The 15,613-nt window shown below is 37.6% G+C and overlaps 1 protein-coding gene across 3 annotated transcripts in view; it reads left to right on the forward strand.

The window, feature by feature from the left end:
• The window catches only part of Rbp6 (RNA-binding protein 6), a 590,474-nt gene that overhangs the window by 300,321 nt on the left and 274,540 nt on the right, over positions 1–15,613 (forward strand). The window lies entirely within an intron of this gene.

Consider the following 15,613-nt stretch of genomic DNA (forward strand, 5'->3'; position numbering starts at 1 on the left):
GATTATTATATGTCCTAGCCACCGGCACGTCACCTAATATCTCCCATTTCCGTCGTGTGATTTATCTCTCAAACGGAATATATATTGTCCTCCCGAGGCTACCAATGTCCGAGGATATCGCGTCTTCAAACGTCTAGGAAAGTAGTCTCTCGTTTCCGTTTGCATCTCTCTTCTTCGTTTCGTTCGTCCTCGTCATGTACGAGAGACGCGCCTCGGTTTCTAGGTCAAGATGCCTCGAGGTGTCTCGCGATTGTGCGGCAGTCGCAATTCCGGGTGGAATTGGCCGAGTCACGACAATAGTTCATCGTCGGACTATCGTAAGTAGGTTATTATAGGAAACTGTCTGTGGTGCCTCCGATGCGGAAATTGCTTATGCATTTAGCAGATACGAGAGAGAGAGAGAGAGGGAAGGAGAGATGAAAAAAGACTGTAAAACGCGATGCGAAAAGCGGATTACCACGTTGGGAATATCTGTGGAATCAATCATATTGACTTTTAAAATGTATTGTTGGTATGTGTTTTATCGTTGTTTGTCATTTTTTTATGATTTATTATATTTTTCACAACACATTCATATTTTCTTGTAATATATATGTATTCGTATTGTGAATTCATTATAATATGTAAATAATAATTATAATACGTAAGAGACACTACAATTGCAATGTATAATAGGAACAACATATATAATATTTGTTATAAAATATTTCACAGCTGTAAAGATGCGCTTTTTTGGATAGTCATATTTTCTTACAGCTTATTGCTGCAGTAATACTTATCGTGTAATAGTAAGATCGTGCTATACATGGTATACCACAATATTTGACGTTATATATACACGTTAGTATACATTAGCCAAGTGTTGTTAAAGGAAGTTTGAAACCACTCGATTTCCAGAGTTCTTGGTTAAGGAGCTCTCAAGCCTAAGGAATTGCTAAGGCAAGAATCTTTATTACCTCGCTGAGGTATGTTTTCATCCAACTTATAGATTGATGATACTCTAGCAAGTGCGAGTGGAGTAATTGCACGTAGCGCAATTCACTTGACTTATTTGAAAATGCCATGATTTCACAAATTCTCTAATCTTTCTCCGTTTTTATATGCTATATATATGGCTTTTATTTTATAATATATTATTTTACGTTGCATTTCATTACAATATACATTATTTAATATTATTTTACGAGGAAAAATCAAGAAGTGAAGAGAAATAAATAATTTTAATTGTATATATTTATAAAACGGTAGATTATTTCTATTAAAAGTAGATTATAAATATTTTTCTACAAATCTAATTTCTATACGCTTAATTCTTAGCGAATGAAACGATATTATAAAATAATGAAGAGACAAGTCTGTAAAATGAAGAGAAATGCACACAGTCCCTCTTGCCATTCTCCTCGCAATTAATATTCCGCAGATCGTCTGGTTCCGCGATTACCTTATGCGGTTCATCGCGTCGATGTGTCCCTCGCGTTGACCACACGTCAAATAAATCTCGATTGCTCGTACCCACTTAGGGGTTTTCAGCGGCGATCTCGGAGAAAGTACGCGATATGGACGTTCGATGGGTTCCGGGAGGAGGCCTTAATTACCCGTCGAGACGGCGAACACGTGGCAATTTAAACTTCACGACCTTAACTGCTGGCACGGTCAGCCGATGGCGAACAGACGGATCGAGAGGGAGAGAAAGGGCGGCAAGGCAAAAAGATCGCGGAAGAGGGCGAGAGAGCGAGAAGTGAATAAAATTCGAGTCGCTCGAGTCGAAGCCAGTCACGCACGTTTCGCGTGTTAATCATTCTGACTTATGTGCCGGCATCGCCTGGAACAAGCGACGGTGATAAACGCCCGATGCTCCGACAGGGAAAGAGAGAGAGAGAGAGAAAGGGTGATATAGAACGTTCGGAGGAGGAGGAAAGCTGGAAAAGGGGCTGCGCGATGCTCGGAATTAATATTTGTGATTGTGTACATACCGGCCTAAAAACGGAGTCGCACGAACGGTAGTCGAGAGATTGTTACGAGCAAGTTTATGCACGTACACATTTTAGTTGCATTATTCCTCCTCTCTCTCTCTTTCTCTCTAGCTACCTTGATTTAGGGATTGTAAATCTTGCTATGGTTCAACATGTAATCGGACATGGAAAGACTATGTCTGATGTAAGAATAATTGCGAGTCTGCTTGAATCGTATATGAAGACTCGGTGTTATCGTTATATTTTACTTATTCCTATATTACACATTAATTCATTTTATATCATATTATTTCTATAATAAGAGGTAATATATATTTTTCCATCTTTTTTAATCCTCATTTTTTTAGCTGCAATTCTGAAATAGACAATTATTAATCACTCATATTAATCACACACGAAACCGATGTCACTCTCAAATCTCTATGTATTTTCACAAAAATTGATTGACGTTTAGTGTTTGTTCTCCACCGGTATTTAATGATAATTAGAAACGCATTAACGCATTTCTCTATCCTCATGTCTACCGCGTTAACAATGACGCTTGCTTTCATTTCATCTGCGTAACGAGGTCAGGTCTTTTGCTCGTTGCTTCAATAACGACGATCTTTGAGTCGAAGACGCTTATTCGAGAATAAATCGGGATTTATCTCAGCGCGATGGCGTGGCGTGAAATTTTGTAGGTCGTATTAGCGGAAATAATATCGCGTCGGATCGGGTACACCTCGTCCGACATCGGGCCATTTCGTTCTCGAAAAAACATAACGGTGTCTTCGGACGCGAAGACAAATAAGAGAAAGAGATCTGGACCGTGGCAAGGATGACGACGTCCGCTCGTGGATTGTTTGTTCTGCGAGTAGCTAAGAGTTTGCGAAGTTTTTCCCGGTCGGCGTCGCTTCTGCGTTTTCAATCTGAACTCTGCTATCGTCGGCGATCCTTGTTCGCGATTTCTCGCGAGTGCGAGTTTACACCCGAGAATAAAAACGCGCGCGAAACGACGAGAGAGAGAGAGAGAGGAACGATGGGGAAAATGGGACGTCGAGAGGAACTTCCGCCGAAGTAGCGAGCGGCTGACTTTTAACCGTACGACGAGCAGAAGTGGATGAACCTCGATGGAAGCTCCGGGATCGCGGAATAGCGGAAGAGGGTGAAGGAGCTGGCGGCGGGGCGTGGTGAGAGGCTGCCGGATAGGCGACGAGCTGAGATTGCAGCAAGGCGGTAAATAACACGTCACTCGCCACTCCGTTTACTTTGCGCCGCCGTCGGCGGCGCTTGCGGAGAAAGGAACGAGACGTCGAGGAACGTTGGCTATAAGGAGGAAAAGAGGCCGATGCGATGGTGTAAATCGTATCGACAGGTGAAGCGATCGAGACTTAATTAAAGGTTTCAATAATTAAACCCCAGGGACACGCGATCAAAGAAAATGGTTTGGTATAATGTTAAATTTTGTAATACAAAAAATCGGAATATTTAAAAAATAATGGCGTAATGAATATTATGTGAAAAAAAACCATCATTATAAAATAAAAAACACATTTTTAACCAAGTAAAAATAAGATGTATAATATACCTAAGTATAAAAGTATTGTTCTATTAAATCTCTAAAGATGCAAGGAAGATAATAAAATTCACACAATTATTATGTCATACATATTACATGTGACGTTAAACATGAATTGCCGTAGGATCATATTTATTAACGTATCAATACATAATTATAATAATGTCAATCATTTCTGCTTATACACACCGTTATTCGAGAATTATAATTGAAATTTTCGACAAGGGAATTATATGACAGAAATATGGCAACCTTCGGACGCAATATCAACCGTTCTGCCATTATCCTTTCATTTTCGAAATCGCGAAAGCCCTTCAATATTCCCTATAACTTCCGTCAGTCATTGCCACGCGGCGACACGATAACGTCACCGGTGATCTACGATCAATCTCTGCCGCGAGAGGGAGCGAAAGAAACGATCTACGAACAATGACATTGGCGCGGAAGGCATAAAACGACGGGCACAGCTCGGTGAAAGCCACTTCATGGTAATTACGTCGGGCGATCCCCTGATCATCTGGAAGGCGTTAAAGCGCAAATGAAATCAGCCGACAGCCCGGGAAAAAGTGCTTCGGGGAAAGAGGAGCTCTGCGCCAGTCCGCGAAGAGCGACGAAGGATGATGGATCGGTTCACGCCGGAGTAACCGCCGGCGTTTCTAACAGCCATTTCGTAATTACACCAGCAGCGATTCGTTCGCCCTCGCGCGTCTTATCTATCGGGGCCCATCAATAATCCCTCTTTTCGTTCCTTCCCACCTTGCGCGCTGTCCGTCTTCTCATTTCGCCGGCACGTAAGCGTCTTTTTCCGATATGCAACCGTTACGAAGCGCGCACTGCTCTTTTCGTGGTTTCTAGACAAAAACGTATACCTCTTAGGTACGCAGGAATCGGGGAAGAGGCAGGCTTTTAGAGAATATTACATACCTTCTCGAAGGATATTAAATTCTGAGATTTATCTCGGGGCCCCGTCAAATTCTCGTACTCGACCGCGCGATTATCGAGTCGAGGTCGATTTCCATCTTGCACGCTTGAAGGGAATCCCGACAGAACCTTTTGAAGTTTAATTTTAATAGATATATATTAGTTTGAGCGTAGATCCGGAAAATCTCAACACTGCATTATCTGATGAATTTGAGTAACAGGCTGGCAAGAGGAATATGAAACTATATACTTACATTTTTTTTTATCAAATATTTATTCATTCATCTTTATTAAATTATTAAATTACTTTATGTCGTCTGCATTTTCTACAAATGCAAAGCATCCGGTTTTTAAGCTTGAAGAAAATTTAGAAATTGAAAATCGTATTTGAAAATTGTTATTTTATCACGGCTATATATTCCGTGAAAGATAAAGACACATTTACTAATATGTTGAAATCAAAATTTGATTTGACATATGAATGTTTTCTATTTATAAATTTTGTATTTCCAATATTCATATTTGCAAAAATGTGAGATTGCATCGTATTTCTTAATTAATTAATTCGTATATCTACGAATAATATTCGCAAATAGATGTTGTGTGTGTGTAATAATTGTGTATTGCATACTATTAAGTGCATTACATTGGTCTGCCGAAAGGACCGAATTGTATGCATGAAATCGAGCTTTCATTGCGTATTTATCGCGCTTTCGGTCCGAGCTTCCTAATTGCGCGATCTGGTTTCGCTGTTCGATCGAAGTATCGCTTTGTAAGCTGAGCAATAGAGAATTATCTGCATAGAACTAATTCATAGCCCTGCAGGGGTCATTCTCCATTATTGTATTTGGATAAAGTCATTAGGTTAATACTTCTGCTTATATTTATAATCTGATTGTGTTGAAATAGAGTTTACGAGGCACCGTGTTACAACTTCAATCTTTGAGATATCAATTATGTGAGCTTGTTGTTTCTTCGTTTGAAATCAAAGATTAAGTTTATATTTATATGTCTGCTGTTATGTTTTTGCATTATTATTATGTGATAATATTGCAATTAAAACACAGAAGCATATATAAAAAGGATATGACTTTTCTGCTATTTTTCTTATCATTTTAATATTTTGCAATCTCTCTGTTTCAATTAAATAATTTGATTAATATTTCATTTATATTTATGATATCGCTATAAAAAAATTAAACGAGAAACACGACTAGGATGCTGCTTCGAACGTGACTCAGCTTGAGACATTGATTAGATGAGATGGCAGTCTCTTCGCGTTTAATACTGCTAAAAAGTTTTATTTTCTAGCCGAGACGATCTCTCAATAACATTTTTGTCGCATGGCAATTAACATCGTAAATTTGTCTACTCTCGCATACATGTCAATGTCTCAATATCCTTAATACCTTGAATTATGTCTCCGTTGCTGTGAAATTTTTTACGAATAACCCGTTATATATGTATGTCGTAAATCATCGTGGCATTTGTTAAGTACAAAGTATAATCCTCCTTATCTGCGATCGTAACGCGTGGTTATCTCGCCATCATAATTGATCGTTCGTTCCTGTGCGATGGAAGACGGGAGATTAGACATATGACGCCAAGCATAGACTTTACTCGTTCTATTTCTCTTTTTTTCATATCTTAAATATAGTAGAGAATAATAAATATTCGCTATTATGAAAAATGCTCCGTTTAAATATCTACGAGAAAATGGGTTAAAACAAGTTTAAAAAATTTGCTATCCCACTATTTATTTCAAACATAATTGTACGTAAATATCATTAGCGTAAATCTTTAATTACGTGTATGTTAAATCAATCAATTAAACATTTTTTCGACGCTATCAATTCTATTTTCTAGTAATTATATAGGCACTTAAATAGATGAAATGGAGAGAAAACCAATAGTTAGGAATCTCACAAAGAATACGCGATGCTATTCTAATTGTCAGCCTATTTTGCGACTTTTCACGTCGCACACATTTGGATCTCGTGTTTTTTTTTTTTTGCACGTCTGTTATAGTGGCGCTCGCTGGATGATTAATTGTCCCTTAGCAGACGTTTCTCAGAACAATTTTTAGGATGCGAGAAAAACGCGACGTTATATCGATTATCGATATATTGATTGAAGCTCGCAGTTGATGATCGGCGGTGATAACGCAAAGTGAAGTCTGGAAAAACTATTACAGGATTCATAGTCCGTAAATTAACCTTTTCGACGGTATACAATATATCGCGTGTAAATTTCGATAAGTCAGTACATATTTCAAAGTAAATTTTATCAATTAAATATGTGTAAGTTTTTAAAAAACCATTAAAATGTCTATTTTTAAGATTAACAAAAAAAAGGATTCTCAATAAGTAGGATGTGATAATCATTTAATGAAGAAATTCGAAAATTCGTCAAAATTCTACAAAGTATTTTTAAATATAAAATATAAAATTTAGAGAGAGAGCAGAGATTTTTTTATATTTGATTATTCGCGCGCATTTACTACGAGTAATAAAATTTTAGTTGTAGTTGCGTTAATATTGGCGTTAAAATCTTGTTTTATCCATGATCCGAGACGGTTGGTTCGTTACTGGAGACAAAAGGCATGCCCGACCCTCCGCTCTCCAACCACTGTGCACGAATGTGCTAATTATAATTCAATTTGCCCGTACGGATTTCGTTACCATCAGTCACAGTGGTCCTCGGCTCGCCACGCTCTTCCAATCGTGGCGACGTTTTGTTTCGTTATAACGAGTATCCTTCCTCCCATTTTCCTTTTTCTACGGCGGCATATCCAATTTCTGCCGGATATTATTAGTATCGACATTTTCTGCTGGGATATAATAGACATTGTGCGTTCCGCGGAACGCGTGAGAGGCGAAGCGCTCTGAAAAATTCCTTTCTCATCGCAGAATTTTTTTTTAACTCGAATGTATTATGAAATTCTCCCCGGTATTCGATCGCAATGCCGAAATGTAGCATTAATACTAACACAGCGCAAAACGCAAAGGATCATAGCTTGAAAATTTATTCAACGCGTGAGGAAAAGTTTGGCGTTAAAGTTTTCTCTAAATGTAAGAGAAATATAATACAATGATTATGTCGAATTAATTTTATTATTACGCTCGGATACGAATATTACTGCATGATATATGTAAAAAGTATTTATTCGACATAAATTCATTTTTATTAAATGTTTATTACACAAGGTTTTCACTCTTAATAAGTTATGATAATGAAAATGAATATTTTCGCAGATTTCGCTAAGAGAGAGAAAGAGAGTTAAGTTTCATATTTATGAACTGACCTAATAAAAATTTAAATTTCGAATTATTTACATGATATTTTCTCTAATTGTGCGTTTAAGCACTCCTGCCGTATTTCAGATAAATTTGGATGTTCTATTACATTGTGAGGTTTCTTTAAAGAGCTGTTCAAATTTATCTTAAATTTATTCGGTGTTTTTCTTGTTCTTTTACTCTTCTTCTAGTTGAACGTTAATGTAATATGCGATGTCTACCCATGCTAAGTTATACATTGTGTCCCAGGATTACCGCGTCGTTGCTTATCTGCGCTCTCCAGCTGCATGTTGGCACGCCACGACGACGGGGATATTTGTCTTCGGAGATATACACGTTTCAATTTATTGTACTCTACAAGATGTTCTGAGAAATAAATACCAGTGTAACAGAGAAGTATTATAGTTTTTCCATAATTCGATATGATTTCTTGGAAAGAATTTGATCGAATACTTGGACCGGTTAAATGGCGTATATCATATTTATTTACGATTTAAAGTGTTGCGGTATCTAAAGCGACAGAAAATCATGATCGCATTTTGTGCTATAAAAATGTTGTTCATCTCGATAGTTTGAATTCAATGGATGTAATAAGTATGACTAAAGTCGTCAGAAAATGGTCCGCGTAAATTCGCAATTCGCGTCCGAGCCGATCGCGAAAATCGATTCGCGCGTATCGAGAACGCTGTCGGATTGCCGCGGGAAGTGACAGGACGACCGGGGGACCAATATGCCGAGGGTCGAAGGAGCCAGGGAGACCCGGAGGAAGACGATTTCGTCGCGTGAGCACCGAAGGGTTCAATAACGAAGATGATTGGGAGCGCGATTGGTGGCGACGGTAACTGCGTTAACGGGGTAATAATAACCAATCTCGAGGCGATTTCCTCCCGACCCGACCAATCAGAAGACGCGCCCCCATTTCCGGAGCTGGGACCACTCTCTCTCTCTCTCTCTCTTCGTAACATCCCTCCGCCGCCCCTTCTTCGTAACGGTAATCGAATTTTTGAGCAGCTCGTTTTCAAATCCCGAGAGCCATTCGCCGCGCCGACGTCGCCGTCGTCGTCGTCGTCGCCATCGTCGCCGCTGCATTTCCGCTGTCGTCTCTTTGTGCGACACTCGTAAGTTTACTCTCCTTCCCTTCCGGTTGCACTCAAGAGCATCTCGATTTTCCTCTCCCTGTCCTGTTTCGCGGCGTTCCTCTCCCTCTCATTGCGCGAAACGACTACCTGGTGCGTTGGAGCGGAACGACATCGGAGAATCTTCTCGCCGACGCGCACTTTTCTCGCGTTTGCTCGTAATAACGATCTTTTTTACGACAGCAATTCTTTACCTTCGCTCGTTCCCTTCCGTCCTGTTCACCCTTTCGCAGACCGCGCGAGCGGAGCCGGTGCCAAATTTCAATCAAATTTGGCCGAATTTCAGGACTTCCGGTACGAATGGCGATACGACACATCATCTCGCTGATTCGGGCGACTCTTCCCTTTTTCATTTTCTCCTTCCGATATTGCGGCTTTTAGGCGATCTGTCTCTCCTAAGCGTCCATCTTGCGGCCAGTTATGAACGGTCTTTCTCTACTTCTTTCTCTGGCGCTACGACTGGTTACGAGCAGTCTATCTCTTCTTCAATATCGTTGGTTATGGATGGTCTTCTTTTATTTCTCTCGAGATATGCACTCTGAAACAATATTAATATATCACGACCCGCGCAATTTCTTTGCAATGCATCATACGTATGATAATAGTACACATAATTCTTTCATTACCTATATTTTCAGGATCTAATTTGCAAAATTTTACATTTTTTTCTCAGACATATTTTCTTTTTGCTTGCATCATTATAAATACTATTGTGAGCAAGTAGAATTATTTGGAATGTGAGCGCCTTTTAATTATTCCAGGTACTCCGATTTCCAAGAATTCGTATTAAATTTTAGAAAGAATATAAAGAATATGAAGATTCTTCGTTTATACAAATATTCATTTTTCAGAACATTTTGCAAAGAAATTGAAACTGTGTATAATAATGATTTATTAAATTTAATTGAAATGCGTATATTTTCGAAAATAAAATTGCCGGCGAACAATTTTTTAACAAGTCGGAAATGCTTTCATGCTACACGTGAATGATTTGTTAATGATCTATTTATATATTCTATTTATTTCTATGTTCATACACACTTGTTTTACCGTTGTTATCGCGTATTTTGCTAGTTTCTGAATTTTGATACAATTATATCCGGCGAAAATAAAAGAAGCATAAGTACACGGCCTTGCTACGTGAATTTGCTGCCAGCCTCATCGCCGAGTTTTGCCGTTTGCGTACATCTCGTCAGCGAGTTTGCCCGTTGCCGCTCAAAGTATACACCGCCTACCTAGCGTCGCGGCGAGCAAACAGTCATAACGGCCGTAACAGTCATAAGAAAATCAGATTTCGCTCTGCGCGCTGGTGTTTCTTTTCCTCTGCATGCCGTTCGTTCTTTCGTTTTTTTTTTTTTTCGCGAATTCACTTAACGGTACAGTTTGATTATATTCTTGTAATTACACAATAAAAAATTAACATATTTCGATAGGAATCGAAATTTTATTTTTAATAATACATATGAATATAAAAATTTCCAAGAAACTTGTACTAAAATATGTGTTAAAGAAAAAAATGAAATTGAAATATATTTTGGTCAACTAGCAATACTTAAAACGAGAAGGGTATTTCTGCGAATCTCAGTCAGATTTTTTCAAGTTAATTGAATATTACACCGTTACTTTCTCCCGACACATGAAATTCCGCGGCGTCTCGCCAAGTTAGGCGAACATCGCACACTCGCCAAGTTATGTGGACGTCCCGGTCCGGGTGGGTGGTTCTCCGGATAGTTGTCTGGCGCAAAGATCGCCCTCGATGGCCGGTAAATCGCAGAAGGGACTCGATTGCCCCTAAGAAAAGCGTTTATGGGGCTAAGCTGACTCGTAGAGGAGGCGTGTCCTGGCCCGGAGACAAAGCAGCCAGATGTCCCTGACGGTCCTGCCATCGCGTCCTTCCGATTATCCTTTACCCTCGTCTCGCCCCTGTCGCTTATATTTTTTTACTTTTTATCCGCGCCTCTCGTCCTCGCTTCGAACGTTCGGATCGTTAAGATTTCGCAGACTTTTCTGTCGTCGTCATAAGAGAGCGTTGAATCAGGGCTGACCTGAAATTTGCTCACTTATTTAAGTATATGTTATAATAAATGATATAATGAGAGAGAATTTTTTTGTGGAATAATTATTGAGTTTAGTGGAAATTAAGATTATTAATTACTAAGAAATCAATTTTATTTAACTTGATTTAATATTTCATGTAAGGAGATCATATGAGGAGAATAGACGAGTATATTTTTGATACATGCTTTTCTCGATTTATTTAATCCTGAATTAATCGCGTGAAATCATAATAATAATATGTGAAAAATCTGCTGAAAGATTCAAATTACAGAGACATGTAATATGTTTTTTTAAAATTAAAATTGATAAAATGTGTGTCTATATGTGATATCCATTCTTTATAATATAAAATTAAAATAATGATTTTATTCGAATAACGTAATTCAGATTTAAAAATTGCTCGATGAGATTGTCTACAAGGAAAAGAATTATATATATATATATATATATTATGTATACGCATATGTACATATACAAAGAGTATCTGTATAATTTTTGAAATAGATATTTCTTTACCGCTTATCCTACGAAAGAAAAAAGATTGTTCTATAAAGAGAACGTAAATTTTGCGACACATTTATTTACGCTTCGTTATCTTACTCGACTTTAGATCAGTGAGATGTTATTTTTGCAAAGTGAGTACATCAAAAGAGTTTCAACTCTTTATGTAAACATGCATGAGTCTCTCGAGCGAGTGAGGTTAATTAATAGAACGTAGAGGAATGGAAAAGCGAGAGATACGGCACTTATAATATCGTTGGTCATTTATTCGTTTATCTCCTTATACATTTTTTGTCACTTTTTTAAAGAATTTGAAAGAAATTTTGTTATTCTTTTTAGTTAAAAAATTTATTTAAATGAAACGGAAAAGTAATTACATTTCTACTGGATTTTATCAGATGCAAACAGGATATTCCATGTAATATTCTAATATTCTAATGATATTTCTTCTTGTATACTTTTTAGTTCTGTATTCTTTTTTCGATTTATATATCCTTTAGGCAATGAATTCGATATATGTCTAACAAAATTGTCAAAACTTACTCCAGTTATATGCAAGAATAATAGATGAAATGTAACATAGAAAAATTTTATCGCATTAGCTTCTAATAACGCGAATAAATAAAATTTTATTTTTTAATTGATTTGAAATAGACTTTTTTGACAGATCTTGTTTGAATCTTAAAAGCGCCAACACACACATATTTAATTACTAGTTAATTATTAAACTTATAAAAATTATTAAAAGATTATCTAAATTATATTATGTTATTAAACATTTTGTTAAGAAGAGATTTTGAGAGTTGTAAAGAGCGTCGATATACTTACATAAATGTAATATAAACGATAGTTTTAGTAACACCGGTAAGACGAGGAGACGAAGAGAAGAATATTATCGGACTCTCTAAACGGAAAAGAGCCGCAGCGCATTTCTCGGTCTGAAACAAGTTAGACTATTTTCTCAGCAAGTTCGGTATAAGTTTCTGGATATAAGCTCTTCGCCCTTATTTTGCTCCATTTCCGGATTCTTAATTACTTCGCTAATTCTTAACTGGGAATCTCGGCGTCGTCTCGAAGTCTGAAATAACAACTCTCATCCCCGATCTCAGTTCTCTTCACCCTCCGTATCTTCCTCGCGAATCTCTAAACTGGAGAGATTATTTTTTTAGTCTTATTCTCGTTTATTTCGTTCATTCAGCTATCGAACTAGCCATTTAACTTGGCTAGGGCTCGAAGTCAATTTTTTCTAATGAGAGGTAATTTCTGTTTATAATTAAAAATTTGCAGAACGATATTTTTCAAACAAATTTATATAATACTTTTGATGATTTTTATTATTGTTTTCTAAATTATAGATGTAGTCAATAATTACATGCATAATGTGACATTAGTTGTACAATTCTAAAGTTAACTGTTTCAAACATATTTTCGTAATTTATCGAACAGTATTTTTTTCACAAAAAATAAAATCTTTAACAATATCTAAAAATAAGGTTTTACCTTTTCTAAATCAAAGCATCACATATTTACTACAATTTAGTTTATCTTCTAAAAATCTATCACATATTTTGATACATATGTATGCATTTTATGAAAAAGTCAATTCTAATTTGAAAAGTAATTTTAACGAATATTTCCACTTTTTAATCAAAAATCTGCGGTTTCCACAGATTTTAACTATTTTTGAACGAAATAAAGTGACACGTTTTTACATGCCAATAACATACATGCTGCACATTACGAAATATATTTCAGTAAATTATAGTCAATATTTTTCATAAGCGAATATTTTTAAATAATGTTATTCATGGTCGGTATAAATTACGCGGATGGAAAAAGGAGGAGGAGCGTAGGGTCGGCGAGATTTATGACGCTAAATGAAGCATGAAGAAGTTGCGGATCTGATGCGCTGAAAGTTAGATTCGACGGTATTTGCGCCGGCTGATATTGGGCTCATTGAAATTATACAGTTATCGATCACTGTCGCCGTAAGCATAATCTGACAGCGGATCGATTCCGCCTCGTGCTGCCCCAATTCTAAACTGAATACCATTATCGTCGCATTAACGTTAATTTAATGACGATACTGACACGAGCTGAATTGAATCGTTCTTTCCCTCTTCTCTTCCCATACGTTATTCGATAGCGGGAAAAAAATAAAAAAACAAGATTTTTTTTTACGAAATAGCGACCAAGTGCGACGACGTCTTGCGATTTTATTTCTATATAGCAATAATTTATGATATTAAAGATTTTTCATACATTACATACTTTTCGGATTTTATAAAATGATGAAGCATTTGAAGAGAAATAATAATAATAATCATTAATTTGACAAATTTGATCAGAAACATCGGTACACGTACAGTGCGGTTAGAATTATTTCTCTATTTTTCGATCTCATTCCTTGAAAAATTTTTCTTTTTCTCACAAATTCCACTTTCCCACCCGACGAGAAATTTCGAGTACACCAGTATGCGCGTCATGAATCGACGATTGGTGCATCGAATATCTCGCTGGAAGATCGTCGAGAGTGACTTCGCTCGAGAGATGCGGAAACCCATACATACGCGTCATAAATTTTCCCATCGGCAGACAGTTCCTCTCGCCCCTCTACATCCCTCTTCCTCCTGGCAGCGGTTCCTCTCACCCTCTTTTTCCTGAGGGTTGTTCGGCCGGCCGTTGTTAAACTTGCGGCCGCGGCGATAAATCAGACGATCCCGTATAAATTTGTTACCCGCGAAATCGCACGGATACCCGACGCGCGGGGTGCGTCTTTTCTCTCCCTCCGACTCATACCCCCGGGGGAAGGGAGGGGGGAGGGAAACCTCTCTCGCGTACCCAACCCCTTCTTTGTTTTCGGCGCGCGTTTACCGCCGTTTCCGCGCGCATTTTTAGCTCTCGCGTAAATAACTACCGCGCCCATAAAACCTGATATACCGCCGCCGATACGAATCTATATATTGTTGTTCGCGATAGATGCATCCTCTCACAGCCGGTCGGCCCCCGGCACTTCGCGAATTTATAGAGCGTTTCGACCCGGGGAAACAAAGTGTATATAGAGACCGAAGCCTCTCTCGCGTGCATCCCATTAGGCGCCATTTCATTGCGAATTCATTCGGAGCGCGAGCCGAACGGTATAGCTTACTCTATCTAATCGCTTTGAAGCAACAACAATTAGTTCTCTTTCGAAATAGCTCAAATTTTACCGTCATATTTTCAACATTATTGTTCTTTATTGCAAATATTGCACAAGTGATTGAAAGTCTGAATAAACAACTTTGTTAAATACCATTGTTTGGCTTTTATTAATTTAGAAAGTTAAAAGTGTCACATACTTTAAATTGATAATTCTTAATAACTATAATAGGTACCTAAAGGCACTCTTTCGAGCAACAGTTTATAGCTTACCCTATCTAATCGCTTTGAAGCAACAACAATTAGTTCTCTTTTCGAAATAGCTCAAATTTTTACCGTCATATTTTCAACATTATTGTTCTTTATTGCAAATATTGCACAAGTGGTTGAAAGTCTGAATAAACAACTTTGTTAAATACCATTGTTTGGCTTTTATTAATTTAGAAAGTTAAAAGTGTCACATACTTTAAATTGATAATTCTTAATAACTATAATAGGTACCTAAAGGCGCTCTTTCGAGCAACAGTTTATAGCTTACCCTATCTAATCGCTTTGAAGCAACAACAATTAGTTCTTTTTCGAAATAGCTCAAATTTTCACCGTCATATTTTCAACATTATTGTTCTTTATTGCAAATATTGCACAAGTGATTGAAGGTTTGAATAAACAACTTTGTTAAATACCATTGTTTGGCTTTTATTAATTTAGAAAGTTAAAAGTGTCACATACTTAAAATTGATAATTCTTAATAACTATAATATATGCCTAAAGGCGCTCTTTCGAGCAACAGTTAGGAATCATTTTGATCTCGTTAGCAAAAGTGGCTAGGGAGACGCAGCTATCACGGTTAAGTAATTTCAACTCCCGGTATTGGCATGGTGGAGGTTAAATGAGATTCTTTGGACGAAAAGCAGGGATGAAGGAGAGTAGATAATACATGGCATAACTGTGGAAACAGAGGGACAGCGCGACGCCAAAGACTGAGCATTGTCCAATCAATGCACATTGAGACGAAGACAGGGGCAGAGGAGG

The sequence above is a fragment of the Nylanderia fulva genome, unplaced genomic scaffold, assembly GCF_048542155.1.
Source record: "Nylanderia fulva isolate GAGA-0341 unplaced genomic scaffold, ASM4854215v1 Scaffold28, whole genome shotgun sequence".
Taxonomy (NCBI): domain Eukaryota; kingdom Metazoa; phylum Arthropoda; class Insecta; order Hymenoptera; family Formicidae; genus Nylanderia; species Nylanderia fulva.